Source organism: Microtus oregoni, unplaced genomic scaffold (genome assembly GCF_018167655.1).
Source record: "Microtus oregoni isolate MIOR12 unplaced genomic scaffold, Mior012 000128F_ref0000496, whole genome shotgun sequence".
NCBI lineage: Eukaryota > Metazoa > Chordata > Mammalia > Rodentia > Cricetidae > Microtus > Microtus oregoni.
Genome location: NW_024544771.1, coordinates 1,412,723 through 1,431,572, shown reverse-complemented (window position 1 = coordinate 1,431,572; position 18,850 = coordinate 1,412,723). Strand labels below are relative to the sequence as shown.

Here is an 18,850-nt window from a genome sequence, read left to right as displayed (position 1 = left end):
TGTAGAGGAGGGAATAGTTAGGTCAATGGAAAGGAGCCATCAGAAGGGAATTAATAAAGTCTCTAGGACTCTGGTTAGTTTTTATGAGAGCAGAATACTATGGAAAAGGCAAGTGTGGCTTCAAGCTTCTCTCTGGGTTCCTGTCTCTGCCTTTCTTGTGTATACACCACCACAGTTGTGATTCCATGAGGCCCTTGTCCAAGGCTGGACCAGTAGGACTTCCAGTCAACAAAAATATGAGCAAATACAACTATTTTCGTGGGGTGTGGTGGTGCACCGCTATAATTTCAGGACTCGGGCTGAAGCAGGGGGAAAATGAGTTTGAGGTCAGGTTGTCTCAAAACAAATAAATAACTAAACAATTTATCAAGTAATTTCGCAGTCTTAGGTATCTGGTTACATTGGCAGAAAACAGAATAAAAAAGCAAGTTGTAAGGAATTAGAAGACTGGTTATTTTCAGCTTTCTTCAAAGCAACACTCAGTGTTCCAAGCTCAGAGCAAGGGACTCAGTCAGTCCCGCCTTTGCTGCCATTCCTTCTCACACGGATGGCAACACACCAGCACCCCGAAACCTGAGAAGATTGGCGCATCCAAGGTGGGATCAGTGGTGGAACAGATAAGGAGATTAGACATGGGAATTATTGTATCATGAGTGTCAGGGCTGTGGAGTGGCTGCCCAGAAGTTGGAGTTCTTCCTAGAGGTGGACAAAGAAAGAATTGGACACCCAGAGACAATGAAAGTCAAGGCCCAGAAAAGGTGACAACAGGCATTTACTGAAGCAGAAGTCACTCCATTAGGAAGTGTGGGAATCCCCAGAACTGCCAGACCAGTGAACTAGTGGTCTAGGCTGGTCCCCTCTCTTTTATCCCCTCTTTTCCTTCTCACTTCCCTCCTCTTCTATTTCTGTCACCTCCTCCTTCAGACTGTCCTTGGCCCAGGAAGATAACCACAGTGAGTAAGGAGACTTGAGAGTGGTGGTGGTGGTGGGAGGGGGGGTGTCATCTCTCTTCACAGTCTAAGCTACTGTGTGGGAACCTTATCTCTCCCTCCAGTCTCTTCCCCAGCTGCCTATTTATTCCCTGCTAACTCCTCACAGAGACACTGGTGGAAAGACCCTGAAGTTAACAGAGTCCCTGAACTCCAGAGCTAAGAATAAACAGCTGAGGGGTTGTTGCTGAAAACAGAGAGGTTGGGGATCTAACACTCATTCAGAAGCATCACAGGGTATGTGTGTGTGGGGGGGGGAGGGTATCAGGTAGCAGCAGCATGGTAGAGATACTTATTGCAAGTCTCACAGAGGAATTAACTCTAAAATTCCAGCTGACTGCCCAACAAAAGGGCTAAAGCTGCTTCTTTTCCTTTAAGTGCAGTGAGATAATTCAAAACAACAGCTTATTTATGACAGTCATTTCTGTACAATCAGTACATCTTATATGTTTATCCTGCTAAGCTCAACTGTTATATTTCATACAAGGATAGATAGGGGAGTGTTCTAGGTAAAGCGAGGCTGTTGCCAAGGGTCTACATGGGAAGAGAACTCTATGGTCATTGTCTCTATTACTGCTCTCATGGCCATGAACGCAGACTTGACAAGAGCAGCTGAAGGGAGGAGGGTTCATTCTGAGAAACTACAGATCAATGTGTTGGGGAAGGTGTGACAGCAAGAACGGCCTGTGGCTGTGGTGACAGGAGTGTGAAGTGACCAGGAAGCAGAGAGAAGACAAAAAGAAGTCCCAACTCTAAGTCCTCAAGCCTGCCCCCCTTCCTTCCCCTCCCCACTTCCCCCACCACACAGTAAAGGACCCACTCTAGGGATACTCTACCTCCTAACTTGTTGGGCATGGGCTGGAGACCAAGTATTCAAACACAAGCTTTTGAGAACAAACTACAAGAGTCACCTAGGTAAATGTCTTGAGTCTGGAGTCTTTCTATTTTCTCTGTACTTTTGTTTACTTCAGGAATTCTAGCAAAATTGGAGGCAACTTTTTGAGCAGTTCTAGGCACTCAGAAAAACTGATACATAGGCAAATAAAATCTGTCCCCAAAGTGACTTCCCCAGTTTGTTCTCGCCAGCACTGACAGAGCTCCTGTGGCTTCACACCCTGGCCAGCATTTGGTAGTGTCAGCATCTGCATATTGGACAGTCCAATAGCCCCACAGCGGATGCTCATCACTGCCTTACTCTGCATCTGTGTTTACAAATGAGGGGGGGGGGCATCTTCCCATTTTGTTCTTCTCCATCTCTACATCTTCCTTGGTGAGGTGACTGAAGTTTTCCCGACCCTTTGAAACCAGAGTCCGAGTTTACTGTTGTGTGCTGTGGAATAATCATTTGGACACTGAAGATCTGTCGCTCAGATTGGTTTAATAAAAAGCTGATTGGCCAGTAGCCAGGAAGAAAGTATAAGCAGGACGACTAAACTAAAAAGGTTGAAATGAAGAAGGGCAGAATCAAATGAGTAGCCAATTAGAAGCAGAACAAGTCAGACACACAAAAATGGGATAGAAGTAACATCCATGTGGGAGAATGTAGATTAATAGAAATGGATTGATTTAAATTATAAGAGTTAGTTATGTAATGAGAGTTACATGTATAAGAGTTAGTTAGAAATGAGCCTGAACTATCAGCTGAGTATGTATAATTAATATTAAGCCTCTGTATCGGTTATTTGGGAACTAGTGGGCAGAACAGAAACTTCTGCCTACCAATGTCTTCAGCTCTTTGTACATTTTGCACAGCAGCACTGTCTGCTCTTGTCTTTTTGGATCTTGTTCCTGGTTTGTTTCTCCTCTCATTCTCTTGATGCTGTCTTTCAACAAGTAACTATTTTAGAAACCATGCATTTTTATTTAAAAAAAAAAAGCATTGATTGATCAATGCAACAAACCTAGAAATAGACTCAGTGTAGGAATACTAAAGTTTGTGTGGGGGAAAACCAGCATTCTCAGCTCAGGGCAGGATTGTTGATTACAACTGATATTATTGGGCCAGTGAGAAGATTCGGTGTGTAAAAGCACTTGGCACTTGCCCCACATGCCTGAGTTTCATCCCCCCAAAGAATACAAGTGGAAGGAGAGAACTGATCCCACATATACAGTGTGTGCCCATGAACACATCCTCTCTCTCTCTCTCTCTCTCTCTCTCTCTCTCTCTTTCTCTCTCTCCCTCTCTCTCTCACACACACACACATGAGAGAGAGAAAGGGAGTTAAAAAACAAATGGTTTCATTATTTCTTCATTTTGAAGACAACTGTTAGTTTTACATATCATACCATATCATATCAATCATAACATATCATATACTAAGTTAAATTAAAATAAATCTCAAGGAAGAAGAATCTAAATATAAAAAGAACTATTAGAAGGAAATGAAAGACTATCTGGGCAAGGCATTTTGTTTATTTTACTTTTATGGGAAGGTTAAATTATTTTTAGATTACTTTTAATGTATATGGGTCTTTTGCTTGCATGCAGTACCCATAGAGACCTCTGGAACTAAAGCTAAAGACTGTTGTGAGCCATGGTGTAGGTGCTGGGAACCCAAATCCTGGTCCTCTGCCGTGAACAGCAAGCATTCTTAACTGCCAAACTGTCTCTCCAGCACTTAAATGTTAAATTTTGTCTGTGAAATTTTATTTAAAAAAATTTCAGGTTTATTGAAGTTTAATTGACAAAAATGATGTACATTTTCAGTGCACAATGTGGTGTTTCTGAAGTAATTGCCATAACTAAACAAATTAACGTCTGTCACCACAGTTGGAAAGACAGAAACATGAACTTGTAAGGCCTAGTGCATCTGAGGCAGTGGTGATGCACACCTTTAATTCCAGCACTTGGGAGGCAGAGATAGGCAGACCTCTGTGAGTTCAAGGCCAGCCTGATCTACAGAGTGAGTTCCAGGACAGCCAGGACTACACAGAAAAACCCTATCTCAAAAAAATAAATAAATAAACAAATAGCTCTCAGAGAAACTGTAGCCCTAAGTCAAAGGAAATTGTTCTCATATTTACCATCCAAAGTCTTATCCCCTGCCTACTAAAAACACGTAAGATGAACATGTACCTTAAAACTGTTAGGGGACTAGTAAGAACATAGGTTTCTGTCAGAGACAAAAGCTCTTTCTTATTGAATGAAAATCCCTTCTTTCTGGCTTCACCCGTTTCCCGCAAACAATTTTTCAGGGGTGATGAGTAGCTCACCATCAACTACCACTGAGATCACAAGAAGGGGAGGTGCCGTGAGCAAGAAACAGCAGAAATACTCACACAAAATAACCAGACATGGAAAGACTTCATGAGTCAGAATTAGCATTGAAAACAGCTATACTGCATGTGCTATTTTTAAAGTTTTATTAAAGACCCTAAAGTCAAAAAACAGATGATTTTTTTTTTTAAGTCACGGTGCTGGGAAGTCCCGGGTGCAGAGATTAGCTGATGGCTCTCAGGGCCAGCATACTGACACACAAGAATGCAGGTGTGTAAGGGGGAAGCCTATTGAGTGTAGAAACACTGGGCAACATGTTGACTGTCAAGAAGATTTTGTTTTTTTTAGGTATTTGTGTGATCAACTTCAGTGGCAGTTAACACTGAAGAAGACTCAGAAGTGGGAAGGACCCTTATGTCACCTTGTCTGCACTCTCAGTGAAACTCCAGAGAGACTTGGCCAGTTGAAAAAGATCGAATTTATTCTGCACGCACAGATCCAAGTCTTTTTACTGCTGTGTAGCAAAGTCCCCTGAGCTAAAACATTCAGTCTTTGAGGGATGCACAGTGTCCTAAAGGAAAGCTCACTAAGACTTGGGAAGTAAATTCAGAATCCTTAAGAAGTTCCTGAAACTGACCAGATACACTTGTTCCCTTCCCTCCCCCCAAGGTTATATAAGCAACAAAGAGTGTTGCAAGACACTTGCAGACCAGACAAGTTGCCTAGAAGAGAGACTCTTGGACTTGCTGAGTGAGCTACAGGTCAGTCATAAAGTAAGCTGCAGAGTTTTAGCTTCCTGGGCTGGGCTCTCTATTATGAAGATGTGTTTGATTCATTACTGCTCCCGTCAACCCATAAAAGTAACCCCAATAAACAACTGGTTCACCAAACTTGATATTGATGGTGTGGCTGTTTGGGTCTGTTATTAATTCCCTATCTGGGGTGAGTAGATGTTTGTTCATCTCTCCCTAGAGAGCTGTCATTAAAAATCCATACCCTTGAAAACACCTATGGACTCTGCAGCCTCCTTCAAGAGAAATGGCTATTCTGCTGGTTCACTGAAACAAAATTAAGTCTAATGATTGACAAATTATTAACCATAACAAATGATGAGCAACAAAAATTCTCCATTCAGGTTAAAATATTTAAAGGTGAAAAGGGAATAGAAATGGAAACCCAGGAACATTTTAAGCGCAAAGGGCAGAGGGGCTCCCAGTGAGTATAAACAGCCCGCATCCCTGCATTAGTGAGTATAAACAGCCCGCATCCCTGCATTTTCTTTGGTGGTGATTACAGTCTTTGCTTGGGCTTAGGGAACAGTTTTTAATAGGCACTTAAATAATCAGTGCTTCCAGGAAATCTTCGACAGGATGCTGCTCTTTTCAATTCCCCACAAACAGCATCGTTTATCTCATTGTATTTGTTTATTTACTGTATCTAAATACTCATTGTATTTATTTATTGTTGGTTAGAGTTTGCCAAAAGTGACTGTTTCGATTCTGATGCTATTTATTAACAGACTAACAAAACCAAAAACATGTCAAGAACTGCAGACCAGGATATAAGGAGACTGTGGGCAATAGGTAACGCCCTCAGAAACAGGGTTTTTGCAGGCAAAAGCCTCTGGGGCCACCTTTCGGATCACAATGATGTTGGCAGGAGCATCTTGGTCCTTTGACATTAAACACATCATTCCATAAGCAGTCTCAGCCTTGGGCTTGATGAGCAGGGCTGTGGTGGAGGGAGAAGCTTGAGCTTGGGAAACCCTCCTTTCTGCAAAGAGTGGCCTTGGTTCCTGGGACTTCCAGATCTGGGGAATGGTCTGTTCCTCTGGATATGTCGTGCCAGGGGACTGAAGGCCAGTTGTCTAGGGTTGCTGCCTGTCTCCAGTTCAGTTTGTGATGGTGCCCAGCTCAGGATCAAGGGCGCTGACTAGCTCTGTTTGTGATGCTGCCCTGCTCAGCTCAGGTTCAGGGTGGTAATTGGTTGAAGCTTGGCTTGGGGATCTGGGCTTCAGGTTCGGTGCTACTTGACTGGGTTCAAGGTACTGCTCATCTCAGGCTCGGTTAGGGGTACTGCCCCGTCCACGTTCGGGGTCTTAATTGTTTCAGGCACGGTTCAGCGAGCTGTTTTGTTCTAGCTCGGGCTTTGGGTGTTAACTACGCTGGATCTTGGGGTATTCCTACCGCGGCTCTGTTCAGGGCGCTGCCCAGCTCTGTTGGGTTCTGGGCGGGGTGTTCAGGGTGGCGGAGGAAGCGCGGACGCTGCCCGGGCGCTACCCGGGCGCATTGAGGAAGTTCCCCTGAGGAAGAAGCGGCGAGCCGGGCAGCGGGGAGAATCGGGGACCCGCGTGCACCAGGCGGGAGGAGGAGCAGGAGGAGAAACAGGAGTGGGGAGGAGGAGAAGGGGTTGAAGGACGAGGCCACCTGCCCAGGTAGAAGCCACTCCGCCCCGCCGCGCTTTAGAGCAGGGCCTCGGCCTCCCCTAGGCGACAGACCTTGGCTAGCCCAGGCTGGACCTCGGCTTGGCTCCACCATCTGCTGCTGAGCGCCGACCCACTCGACCCCAATACTCGGCACCGGACTCCGGCGAGCACGCGCGCGCGCCCGTGGGGCAGGGAGCGCGGCTGGCAGCGGGGCCGAGCCGGGAGCTCCACCTCTCGGCTGCGCACTTCGTCGGGCGACTCGGCGAACCCCGGGACTGACACTGTGCGCGCCCCCGAAGCGATGCAGAGTCCCAGAGCCTCTGAAATGCGGTAGGTGAGGGCAAGAGCAGTTTCACCAAACTCTGAACCCCTACCCAAACCAACAAGCTCTCTCTGCTTGGCGGACTTCCTTTTGTGAGTCGCCTCTCCAAATCCTTGGAGACTCTTTTAGGCACTAAAGTGTACATTTGAATGTATATCAGTAAGGCTCCCAAAACTTAACCTCACCTAAAAGTCATTGAAAAGAGACTCACTTCTTTCAAAGTCTGAGGAGTAGAAAGAATTGGGAAGGTCGGTCAGCTTGCCTTATTCTTGGGAAGGGTTTTTTGAGTTTTGCCTGCCTGACCAAAATTGTGTTCAAATTTAAGTAAAATTCTCCACGATGGGTATTTTTCTTTTCCTTGGTATCTTCTCTCTCTCTCTCTCTCTCTCTATATATATATATATATATATATATATGTAAAAATATTTAAATACTTACACAATATCAGGTGTTTTAAGTGACAATTTTTTTCACTCGGATTATTTCACCAAGTCATTTTGTTCTATCCAAATGAATAATTTGGTTTTAATAGACTTAGGAAAATTTTTACAGTCAAACAGAAATTTATTTGTATTCTGTATTTGAAATGCTTAAATATATCAGATTAAAAATAAGTCTTAAAAACGAATTTTTTTTGAAAAATGTTTTAAGTTAGGATAATAAATGGGGAATATATTGTTGAAACATATTTCACATCTGGAAGGTGAAATTGATAGAAAGTTTTATTTTGTTGCTAGGCTTGCATGAGACAGTTCTTTGGTCCTTTCAGGGCCGTATTTAATATTCTACATGTAGGCATTATCCCTCTGGTTTGGTTTTACTTACCCAGCAAACTGTCCCTCATCATTCAAGGTGTGTTTGGGATTTAGGAGTTTTCAAAAGTTAAGGTTTACATTTAGACTTCCGAAGGGTATTTGTATACAGAAACACCGCTGCTTGTGACCACTCCGGCACTGTTGGGCAGTGTTTTGTTATCCCAGGCTTCATTCTTTCTTCCCACAGAAGTGTCTGTATTCTGAGGGGAATAGATACCAACTATAAATAGCTTCTGTCAGTTTAGACCAGGTGGTGTCGTTCGATGAGGTTCCTTAAAACTTAGAGCGAGGAAGGAAAAACAAGCTTTGTTTTTCATAGCGGGGGCTCAAGGACTGGGGCCTTATTGGACTCCTCAAACTATCGCGTGCTTTTGAGAAAGTTGAGTGCTTTTGCAGCGGGACATCTCACCCCTTCCAGTACCCAGTGGGCGCGGGAAACAGCAAGGGTCCACCAAACGTCCACGCATTTAGTCACCCAAGTAACAGGCGGTTCATCCTATAGAGATAAAGTTTCAAAGATAGAGATAAAGTCGCATCATCCTGCGACTTCGGGAGAGAGCAAAAGTCACTCCAGGAAGGGGCGTGGTCATCCCCCACAGCTGCAGTTCTTGGAAGACAGATTTCCTGCTCCCACTATTATTGAAACTTTGTGTCTGTTCTCTTTGCCCAAGTCAGTGTACAGTCTCTCAGCTTTCGCTGTATGGACCTGTTTCCAGCTGCCCCAGCTACCCCAGCTACCCCAGCTGCCCCACTGCCCCAGCTACCCCAATTACCCCAGCTGCCCCTTTACCCTCGTCTGCAGCCTTTGGCCATTTTCTTTGTTTTTGGATTGGTGTCGTGACAACTGGGTGGGGGAAAAAAAAACACAGGTTGGATTTTTTTCTTTTTATGTTAGAAGGCAGAGTCCTAACAAAGATGTAATTCAATTGCTGCTTACTCAGTTGGATAGGTATCGCCACAATCTTTACCCTTGTGTTTGAACATTAGGCAAAAGAGGTTTTCATAGGGAAACGCTGCATAAAGACTAAAATAATAACTACGTTGATTGTATTTTATGAAGATTTCCGAATTTTGAAATATTTTAGGCACAATTTTCATTTGATTATAACTTTGACAAAAATGTTAGCTTGGATCTGTTTGAGGATTCTTTGTTTTGGCTTTAGTTTTTTTATACATATTACATATTTTCTTTTAAGAATCAATTACGGGAGAGAGGTGGTTCCTCAGGTAAGAACACTTAACTGCTTTTGCAGAGGACTGGGGTGGGTGCCTTTCCCAGCATCTACCCTGAATGAGGCTCACAACCATCTGTAACTCCAGCCCCTGGGGGCTCCAGCTCCCCCTACTGGCCTCCACAGGCACTGCGTAATTAGGCACAAATGTACACACACACACACACACACACACACACACACACAATTAAACAAACTTTTAGAAAAGAATCAATTATGTAGGCAGGTGTGGTGATACTTCTGTAACCATAACACTTGAGAGTCAAAGGCAGGAGGATCAAGAGTTCAAGGTCATCCTCGACTATATAGCAAGACTGAGACCAGCCTAAAGAAGACATTGTTTTTAAAAAGAAAACAGTATACCATGAAGTAGCAAGGGTTGTAAGTTGGTCAATAGAATACTTGTCTAGTGTGCATAAAATCCCCAATATCAAATAGATCATATGTGATAACACAGACTTATAATCCTAACACTTGACGGTGATAGGATCAAAAGGCCAAGGATATCCTCTAGTATGTTCCCAGTTTGAATCCAGCCTGAGCTGCATGAGACCCTGTCTCATAAAAAAAATGAGTAAATAAAAATAAAACTATGTAACTTTTGCTCTGTATTCTTTAAAACTCATTGACTGAATTTAAACATTAAATACCATGAAATATGGTTAAAACCAAAGCTGTGAAAAAAAGCATATTTCATTTATGTTGCGATCAGTTTAATAGACCAAAGTGGCCCTTCTTCATCCTTCATTTCATGGAAACTTGGGGTGCGTGCGGGAGTTGGGATGCTGTCCTGGCTGCTTGGGGTGGGGAGAGAGAGATGCAAGGAGGGAAGAACAGAAGAACCCCTTGCTCCCCCATATAGAGTCCTGACTCTGGGAGCTGTGGTGTGCCCCGCACTTCTGGGTCAGCTTTCAGGCTTGGGTGGCAACACAGGTGTGGGGAAGACTGACCCTGCTGGAGGAGGTCAGCTAGGAGAGGCAGGACAGACGCCCGGGTTGGCAGATCTGGGTGCCAAGTGCAGAGAGAAGGAAGGGCTCAGCACAGTTAGGGAAATCCATAATCTCAATATCAATGAATTTAGGTGGATTCAGCATGCCTATAGAAAGTGTTGAAATACCCGCTGTGGCGCTTACTGCCGCCTTTCTCTGTAGGTTTAGCTTCACAGATGGACCTTTGTTCTAGCTACAGCAGCCTCATGTGAATGCACTTGACAGTTCCTGTGGCGTTGCCATGGAAATGTCTTAGTGTGACCCGGGTTAATTTTGTCTTTTTACTTCATTTTAATTTAACTGAAAAATTTCCCTCTTCAGACTCAGCATCCTGTCTTTCTGCCCCATAGTCCCGCTTCCAAGAAGCAGGCTTTTCATTTTGGAAGCTGTTCCTTTCCTCTTGCAAGGCACACTGATGAGTTTATTTCATGACTCAGTTTCAGAGTGTGTCTGAGAATGAGGAGTGGGGAAGCCAGATGCCCATACCTTCTGATGGTAATCTGTCTGTGGTTTGTGTCTAACAGTTTACAGCAAGTGTTTACTGATGCTGTTTACTGCCATTCATGAGTCCCTTCTTTGTCATAGCATCTCCACTCTGATGACCCAGCCAGAGTCCACTGGCCTTCCCCAGTGTGTTCCCTCTTCAGTGCTCCCGTGTAGCCCTCGGGGTTGGCAGCCTCGCCAGCTACAAGCGCTAGGACCCCTTGGGTAGTCTGAGGTTTGAATAGTTTGCCTATGGCCCCTGAGAAGGTCTGGTGCTTGGGTTAAACCCTGAGTGGGTGTTGAAAGACAATTGTACCCTTGAGAAGTGGGTCCTAGCTGGGGTGAGGGTAATGTCCTCAGAGGAAGATGAGCACAGGTCTTCAGGGACCCTGAGTGAAACAGCTAGCCAGGCTACTGATTTCTTTGGCTCCTGTCTCTACATAGAATCTCTTCCTCACTCGTGACCCCTCCCAGAATACCTTCTGCCATGTCGTTCTGTGGCTCACAGGGCCATACCAACGGTAGAACAGATGGGATCACCCTGTCTTGGGCTCCCAAAAATGCAAGCCTGATAAACTTCTACCAAGTACTGGGCTTCAGGTATTATTTTCATAGCAACAAGAAGCAGAGAGGGCCGTTGTGCATTGCCATTTCCTTTCTCGTTCTTCCCTTGTCCCCTCTGCTCTCCTAGGGCAAAACTTTGTTTTGGCGGGTTTTTGTTGTTGTTGTTTGTTTGTTTGTTTGTTTGTTTTTAGTTTGCACAGAACCTAATACAATTTTCTTCTCAACTTATGACATAAAAAACTGAAACCTCGTTTGACACAAGTTTCCACACAGTCAAAAATATACCATGTTATCTCTCAGTTCCATTTTTTTCTTCTTCTTTTTTTTTACCCCCCCCCCCCCCCGGAACTATCTCCTGTCTTGCTCCAGGCTGACAGATGTTCTTCAGTCTGGCAGAACATATGTTAAGAGCTGAAGAAGGTCCTTAAGGAGTTTTTTGATGAAATATATTTCTTGGTACTCACTGAATTCTGTTTTGGATCTTGGAGGCCTAAAAACATCCAGGTCAGTGAGTAGATACATGGTATTACCATAATCTGTTATCATAATTGCTGGCCACAGTTCCCATAATCTTTTTATCTCTGTGGTTGCTTACTTTTTTTACTTTCAGAAGAATTTCTATGGTTTCTTCCATCTGAATGTATTTTTCAGTCATGCTATGTGAGAGATTGTTTTCACTTCCAATGCAGCGGTTAGACATCTACATTCTAAATCAGTGTATTCACCCATCACTGGTGCGCTTATCTGAGAGAGAGAGAAATGGTGGTCTCTCTGGAAAGCCCAGGCCTGGCCTTCCTGTCAGTTCTCTTAACTGTGCTAAGGTGACCATCATGGGCTGTGAATACCACCTTCAGAAAACTGTCTTTGAACCAATGCGGAAGACATGAGAAGGATGAAGTTTAGCAAGCAGAACTCATCTGAAGGACATGGAGAAATAGCCATTGTCATTCGGCTTGCTTCTCTGAGTGTGTACACCTGACATGGCTAGAAGCGAATCTTTTTCAAGTTAGGAGAATAACAACAAAGAGAGGTTTCATTGGAAGAATGGGCAGTGAGTGGACCAGGAAGGAAACTAATTTTGAATCAACGACATTTGTCACAACAGCTGGGAAAATTCTGGCCCCAAGTGAGGGCCAAAGCTTCCAGAGATTGAGGATGGCCCAAGGTCATGCAGACACAGTTTTCAAAGGGGTTTGTGCACCACCACGTGTGCACAGTCTCGGCCCCTGATGCTCGGGTCCATCTTGAGATGCTAAGAGGTCTGGGGTGTGGCCTTCTGCCCTGTTCTGCCTGGAGCCACTGGAGAAGAACAGGAGAGATTGCTGTTTTAGAATGGCTCACAGGATAAATAGCACGGACTTGAAGGCCAGGGAGTTTCAACTGCATGGGAATTGGTGAATGTGCTGGGTATAATGGCTGCTCTGTGTGTTAGTTGCAAAGACTGGGTGGTCCCGAAAGTTAACTCCCCATTTGATGTGTGAGAGAGAAAGAGCCAGAAACAGAGACAGAGAGCAGTGGGGGAGGGATCGGGCAACCAGCTTCCCTCTGTACACAGGTGTTTGTGTTCATAAACTCTGCCAGTCTTGGAATTTTCCGGTGTTTGAGTGTTTGTGAATGTCAGTCTATTCTGAGACGACTCACAAAAGATGAAAACATATAAAATAACTCTCAGGGAGAGAAAGCGTGTACCCGCCTGCACTCACTTCCACACAAGTCCGTTGGAGCGGTTTCTATCTTCGTGATACTCTCACAGTATTCTTAGTCCGTCCAGGACTTTGCGATCACACCGTTGGTTCTGTGCCTGCTTCTGTGACCTGGCTTTTTTTTTTTTTCCCCTCATGAGGACACAAGCTGCTTTTCTTCTGGTTGAGAGCTTGGGCTATGGTTTCTGGGTGACTGTGGCTTGACAGCTGAGCCTTTCAGGCTGCAGCCGAGGGTGACCTGAAGGCAGCCTGTGTGAGCCGTGGGCCGACTGTGTGTGCGGTCACTTGCTCGGCTCCAGATGTGTCTATCTGCACTGCTGCGCTGACCACAGAGAGCCCCAGGACATGTCACACACCCCTTCTGATGAGAACTCTGGGACTGTGGCTTTGATCAGCCACTGTCCAGTTCTACATGGTGGTTTCCTAGGCCCTCCCAGGGCAGCATAGTTGACAGAGGCACCCAGGATCCCGACTCCACCATTTCTTTCAATTACTTAGGTTTATGTTATCTCATGTACAAAGTGATGCTGGGCTCCCCCTTCCCTGGAGCCCCTTCCAGTCTCACAGCTGTGCTGTGCAAATCTGAGCTGCTGGCCTCAGAGAATGAACCCCCTGCAAGCGTTGATGGGAGAGAGCTGGAACCAAGGATAAAATGCTGCTGGTCACCTGGAGACTGAGGAAAGCATCTTTTTACAAGCAGAATGACTTTGCAAGGCCTTGTGGGAGGGTCATGAATACAGAGTGGCTCTTGCCCAAGAGCATCACCTCATTTTTGAAGCAAGCTTTCAACACATTAAAGATGATTGTGTTTATCATCAGCAAGTTGTGTGTGTGTGTGTGTGTGTGTGTGGTATATATGTGCAATACAAGTGTGTCAGGTTGAGAATTAAAGGTAACTAAGTCACTCTCTCAAAGAGACCTGAGATCAGAATATAGATCAGAAGGGACCCAGAGGCATAATTCTTGCCACTTTAACACAGTAGCTTCCTCTACACACACACACACACACACACACACACGCACGCACGCACGCACGCGCGAAGGGTGAGACTACAGAGAGGAAGACTAGGTAGAGAGAGAGAAAAAAAAGAGAAACTAAGTGGAAACAGTATGAACTTTGGAAACCCAAAGCTCACCTTCAGTGAGCATACCTCCTCCTACAAAACCAGACAACTGTAATCCTTCCCAAATAGTTCTGCCGACTGGGGACCAACTATTCAAACATAGGAGCCTGTGGGGGGCATCTTTATTCAAGCCATCACCCCCATCTTCACACACACCTTATCCTTCTCTAGACTGCCCATGACACCTGACACACACGCATGTCTGGATACATGGTACTGTCAGGGAACTAGGGCATGAAGGACAATGGGCACATATTCAATGCAGACAGAGTGGCTGTCTTTGACTACTGTCTGAGGCTGGGTGCATCTTCAGGAAGCTGCTGCCATGAGGGCTACATGTTAACTGAACCAACTCCACTGTTGAAGGTGAGAAGGTGAGGGTTTATTACAATTCTCAGCGGTGAGGTCCTTATTTGTAAGACATCAGCGAGGCAACCACTGGGACCAGCTCAGGTTTCCTTAGGACTGATAAGGAAAGGCGTACCACTGAGGGGACTATGTGAGCACTCCTGCTTGTGGATCAAAATGTAAGCTCTCAGCTACTGCTCCAGTGCCCTGACAGCCTGCTGCCATGTTCCCCACTGTAACCATCACTTAACCTTCTGGCACTGAAGGCTCCAATAACTGTTCTCTTTTCTAAGTTGCCTTGGCCACGGTGTCTCTTTGCAGCAATAGAAGAGTAACCAAGACAACAGGCATGTTCTTCACACTGCTAAGGACTCGAGCAGCTGCAGATCTGGGTACTACATGAGGTGGGGTGCTTGTGAACCAGTCCTTTGCAGATACTTAGGACTTAGTATGCAGGACTTAGCTTCTGAAGTATCATTTTTAAATAGGATTTTTATTTATACCTTGAGAATTTCAGACTTGTTTATATAATATATTCTGATTGTATTCATCCATCATTTCCCTGACTCAACAAGCCCCTCCTACCTCCATCTCCTCTTCCTCCTTCCCCTTCACCTCCTCACTACCCTCCTCTCCTCCATCTCCTACTCCTCTTTCTTTAGTAACCCACTGAGACCCATCAGGGTTGCCAGTTCACACGAGGATGCAGAGCTGGGCACCAGAGCATGGGCAACCTAAGGAAAAATTTCCATCCCTCAGTTACCATCAACTGCCAGTGACTTCTCAGCAAGGCACGGGCCCCCACTATCCCTCCATCACGACTGGAAAGTTGAATGACTCGGTCCTGTGCAGGTTCCATAGGTACCCACATCTGATGTGAGTTCTTGCATGCGATCGCCATGGCATGTCCAGAGGACCGCGTTTCACAGCGTTTCTGCCCATCCCCCTGCTCTTATGTTCTTTCCCTCCTCTCTTCCTTGGTGTTCCCTGGCCTTTGGGACAGGGTACAATGATGACATAAGGGCCCCATTTAGAGGTGAACACTCACAAAGCTTAATTTTTTGTTTTGTTTAGGAGGATTTGGGGTTTGGGAGATTCTTGGTATTTTGTTCAGTTTTCTGCAGCTTTAAAAGAATAATCAAGGTCTGGGGTCTGGGTTGGAACTTGGTGGTAAAGTGCATGCCTAAAATGTGTGAGGCCCAGGTTTTTAATCCCTGGTATTACACACATGCCACATGCACACCCATACAGACACACACACACACACACACACACACACACACACACAGGCATCTCCTCCCCCCCCCCCCATACACAAAGTGAGCAAGCCAGTGAGAGAGTCAACAGTGTAGTGCAAAGAGGGATCATGTCCCTTGTGGGGACAAACTGTAAAGGCCGTGTTGAGCAAGTTCCCTCATTCTGCTCTTCTGAATAGAGAAAAGTGAGATTATTTGCTGGGATAGAACTACCATGAGCTCTGAGAGAACTGGAAGGGCCCCTGAGGCCAGCAACAGGCCAGAGCATCGTTAGGTCCTTTTGGTGGACAGAAGTGAGTGGAGAACTGGGGACTCCTCCCACTGGGCCCTGTGAGTCTCCTCAGGATCCAGCCCCTCTGCCTGCTTACTCGGAGTCTAAGGAGAGACTGAATCACCTGCGTCTAGGATTTCTGTGCTGTGTAATTTGGGAGAGGAGAAAACACCACAAGAGGTGTTGCTCTGAGGGGCCCTGCAGATTAGGAGACTTCCTCCCTCCCATGAATCAGCCTGGCATCAGGAAGTACAGCTGCCTGGGCTGCCCCCGCCCCCCCCCCCCAGCCATCGCAGGGCTCTGTGACAGCTTCCAGCTCAGCTTCCATAATGAGCCTCTCACAAGACCCACGTGTCTAAAGGATTCCTTGTGGAGGGATTTTAACAGAAAGGGTATATTGGTTATTTTCTCAGTGCTGTGACAAAAACACCCGCCCCCTCCAAAAAAAAATGCAACTTGAAAAGGGAAGGGCTTATTCTGGCTCACAGTTTAAGGATCCAGTCCATCATGGCAGGGAGAACTTGGCAGCAGGAGCTTTAGGCCACATTGCATCTTCATTCAGGAACCAGGGACCAACAGATGCTGGCCCTCAGCCTGCTTTCTCCTTTTTATTTAGTCAGGGACCCCAGCCCATGGAATGGTACTGCGTACTGCCGGTGGTAAGGATGGGTCCTCTCCCCTTAGCCTAATCTAGAAAATCCCTCACAGCTGGTGCCAGAGATTTGTTTCCATGGTGACTCCGAGTCCACCAAGTTGTCAGTCAAGATGGAGCACCTCAACTGTTTCCCTGAATGCTGGGCTTCCACAGGACTTCCTTAGAACCCCAGGGGAAATGTGAATAGTCCCCCCTGCAGTCAGAAGCTGTGTGTCTGCTCTATAATTTCGGGAGTCAGCTCAGAGCCCCAACCTCCTAATGGAGACCAGAGCGCCAGAATGAGGTACTCTCTATCCAGGCTGCCTGCGGGCCTCACCTGAGAGCTACAGAAAATCTGATTTCTGGGCCCAGTCCCAAGATTTGAAGATCCTGAGGGGCTTGGGATCCTCCACTGGTACGGTAGGGAAAGTGCCAGAACCCTGACACCTGGTAGAGCAGCACTGTTCTTGTGACTGAACTGGCTGGTGCCAAGGAGCTGTCCCCAGCATCACTGGCAGGCATAGGTGGTTCTAGACTGCTTCTGCAGACTGCACTGGGCTCTCTGAATTTCTAAGAACCATCAGAAGCATCAGTAGACAGCCCTCCTCTGCCCATTTTCATCCCCTAATAAAGATAAAGATATACAATTTATTCCAAGCTCTAAAGTTCCTTTCTGCCCAGCCCTGAGCTTAGCTGGATCAGCATGTCCTGGGCTGTTTGTAGACACTGCTCACTGCCTTCTGAGAATGAGGTCTGGTAGATGAGAAGCCTGTGGTGTTATGCTGTGTCTAAGCAGCCAGGAGTGACCAGATCAAGCTAATTATCATATTCATGACCTCAAAGACTCAAGTATTCCTCGGGTCCCAAGACCACCACTCCCTGCCTTCTGGTCACATCCCTGACTGGTAACCACCAGTATATCTCATTTCTTTGAGTTTCGGTGTTCTAGACTTCACTTCTGTTTCATTGACCTTTCTTGGGGAGATAAGAGCAAATGTCTGTTCACCTCAAAGAAACCAGTTGGACCAAGTCTAGCTTGGTGAATTAGTGAGTTTATTGGCACCCTGGGAGCAGGATGGGGGTGTCCAATAGGAACACAAGTGGCTCAAAGGCAGCCACTTTCACCTAAAATCTCACCAAGGCTGCATCTCTGACCGCTGCCCAGCTTGCTGGCAGCTCCCAAGAGGAGTGTCCTTTCCCCAGCTTTCCTTCCCTTGAGTTTCTGAGCCTCTCCCCCCTTCCCTCCGGGTGGAGGGGAGCATCTCAGTTCTGAGGAAGGAATTGCATGGCATCTAAGTGATGATGTGTCTTGTTTCTCTATGCCTGACTCATTTCATGTCCTCAAGGTCCATTATTTGTTGTTACAAATGGCAGAGTTCACTTCCTTTTCATTCCTACATAGTACATGATAGTCTATGCTGACCATATTGCTTTATCCTCTCATCCACGGGTGGGCCGATCCCTAGGCTGGTTCTGCCTCCTGGCTATTGTGAGTAGTATTTCAGTGAACAACAAACTTGCTACTGTTTTTTCCACATTGTGATTTCAAATCCCTGAGACGCATGCCCAGAAGTAGAAGGTGGGTCCTATTTTCAGCCGAGGTCAGGTGATTTACTTTTCCTTTAGTTTTGGAGCTAAGACGTTTCTTTTACCCTAGGGATGAGGCCTCTTTTGTTTCTGAAAATGTACATCTAACTAAAACATGAGTTTTGCCTCCTTATTTAATTCTGTATTCGGGGACATCAGTGTTTTTTACCTTGGATCTTCTTTGCCTTTTAGAATTTTTTAAGTTCCGCTTCATTTTTCTCACGCTCTTGCCTCCGTGCATGGGTTCCCTGCAGACTCAACATCTGTCCTATTTGCTGCTCAGAACAATACCTACTATTTATTTCCTGGTCTTACCCTTCCACATACAACCTCAGTCAGTTGGTGCCCAGTGCCTTTCTATTCCTGCCCCTCTTTCCCCTCACAGACAACTGCAGTTTAAAACTTTGGTCAGCTACCTTCTTTAGCTATCTGTGTAGTGCTCATGCTTAGGCAAATATTCTCCATCTGCTGTTAGTTTTTCCTGTGGCTTCTCGCCTTTGATTTCCTTTGAGTAGCTACGTAGACTCCCAGTGGGCTCATCTTTGAAATGAATCATGGATGTAGCAGGACATCAAACCCAGACTATCACAGGGAGATCATCTGTGCTCACAGATCCCTCAGAACAAGATATACTCTGTGCCTTGGAGGACCCCATGGAGAAACATCACAGGGGTGAGTCCAGAGGACATGAGGGGCAGCAGAGCAGAGCCTGCCTATGCTTCCTGCAGAGGGTAAGAGGAGGCAGAGCCGAGCAGGCCCAGGGCTGACTGGTTTACAAAGTGATGTCAGGCTCTGGAAGAGGGTCTTCCCTCAACACCTGCTTCTGTAGAGGGATCAGAGCAGAGGAAAAGCAGGTCAGCATATGAGAGCCTGATAAAGGCCGCGGTTCGA

At 45.9% G+C, this 18,850-nt stretch overlaps 1 protein-coding gene across 2 annotated transcripts in view; it reads left to right on the top strand.

Moving 5' to 3' along the window:
* The first annotated feature begins 6,437 nt into the window (after positions 1-6,437).
* The window catches only part of LOC121444492 (tyrosine-protein kinase SYK), a 73,112-nt gene continuing 60,699 nt past the window's right edge, over positions 6,438-18,850 (top strand). For both annotated transcript variants that reach the window (XM_041646305.1, XM_041646303.1), the window contains exon 1: positions 6,438-6,961. The gene's annotated coding sequence lies outside the window, so the exon portion shown is untranslated. The remainder of the gene's footprint in view (positions 6,962-18,850) is intronic.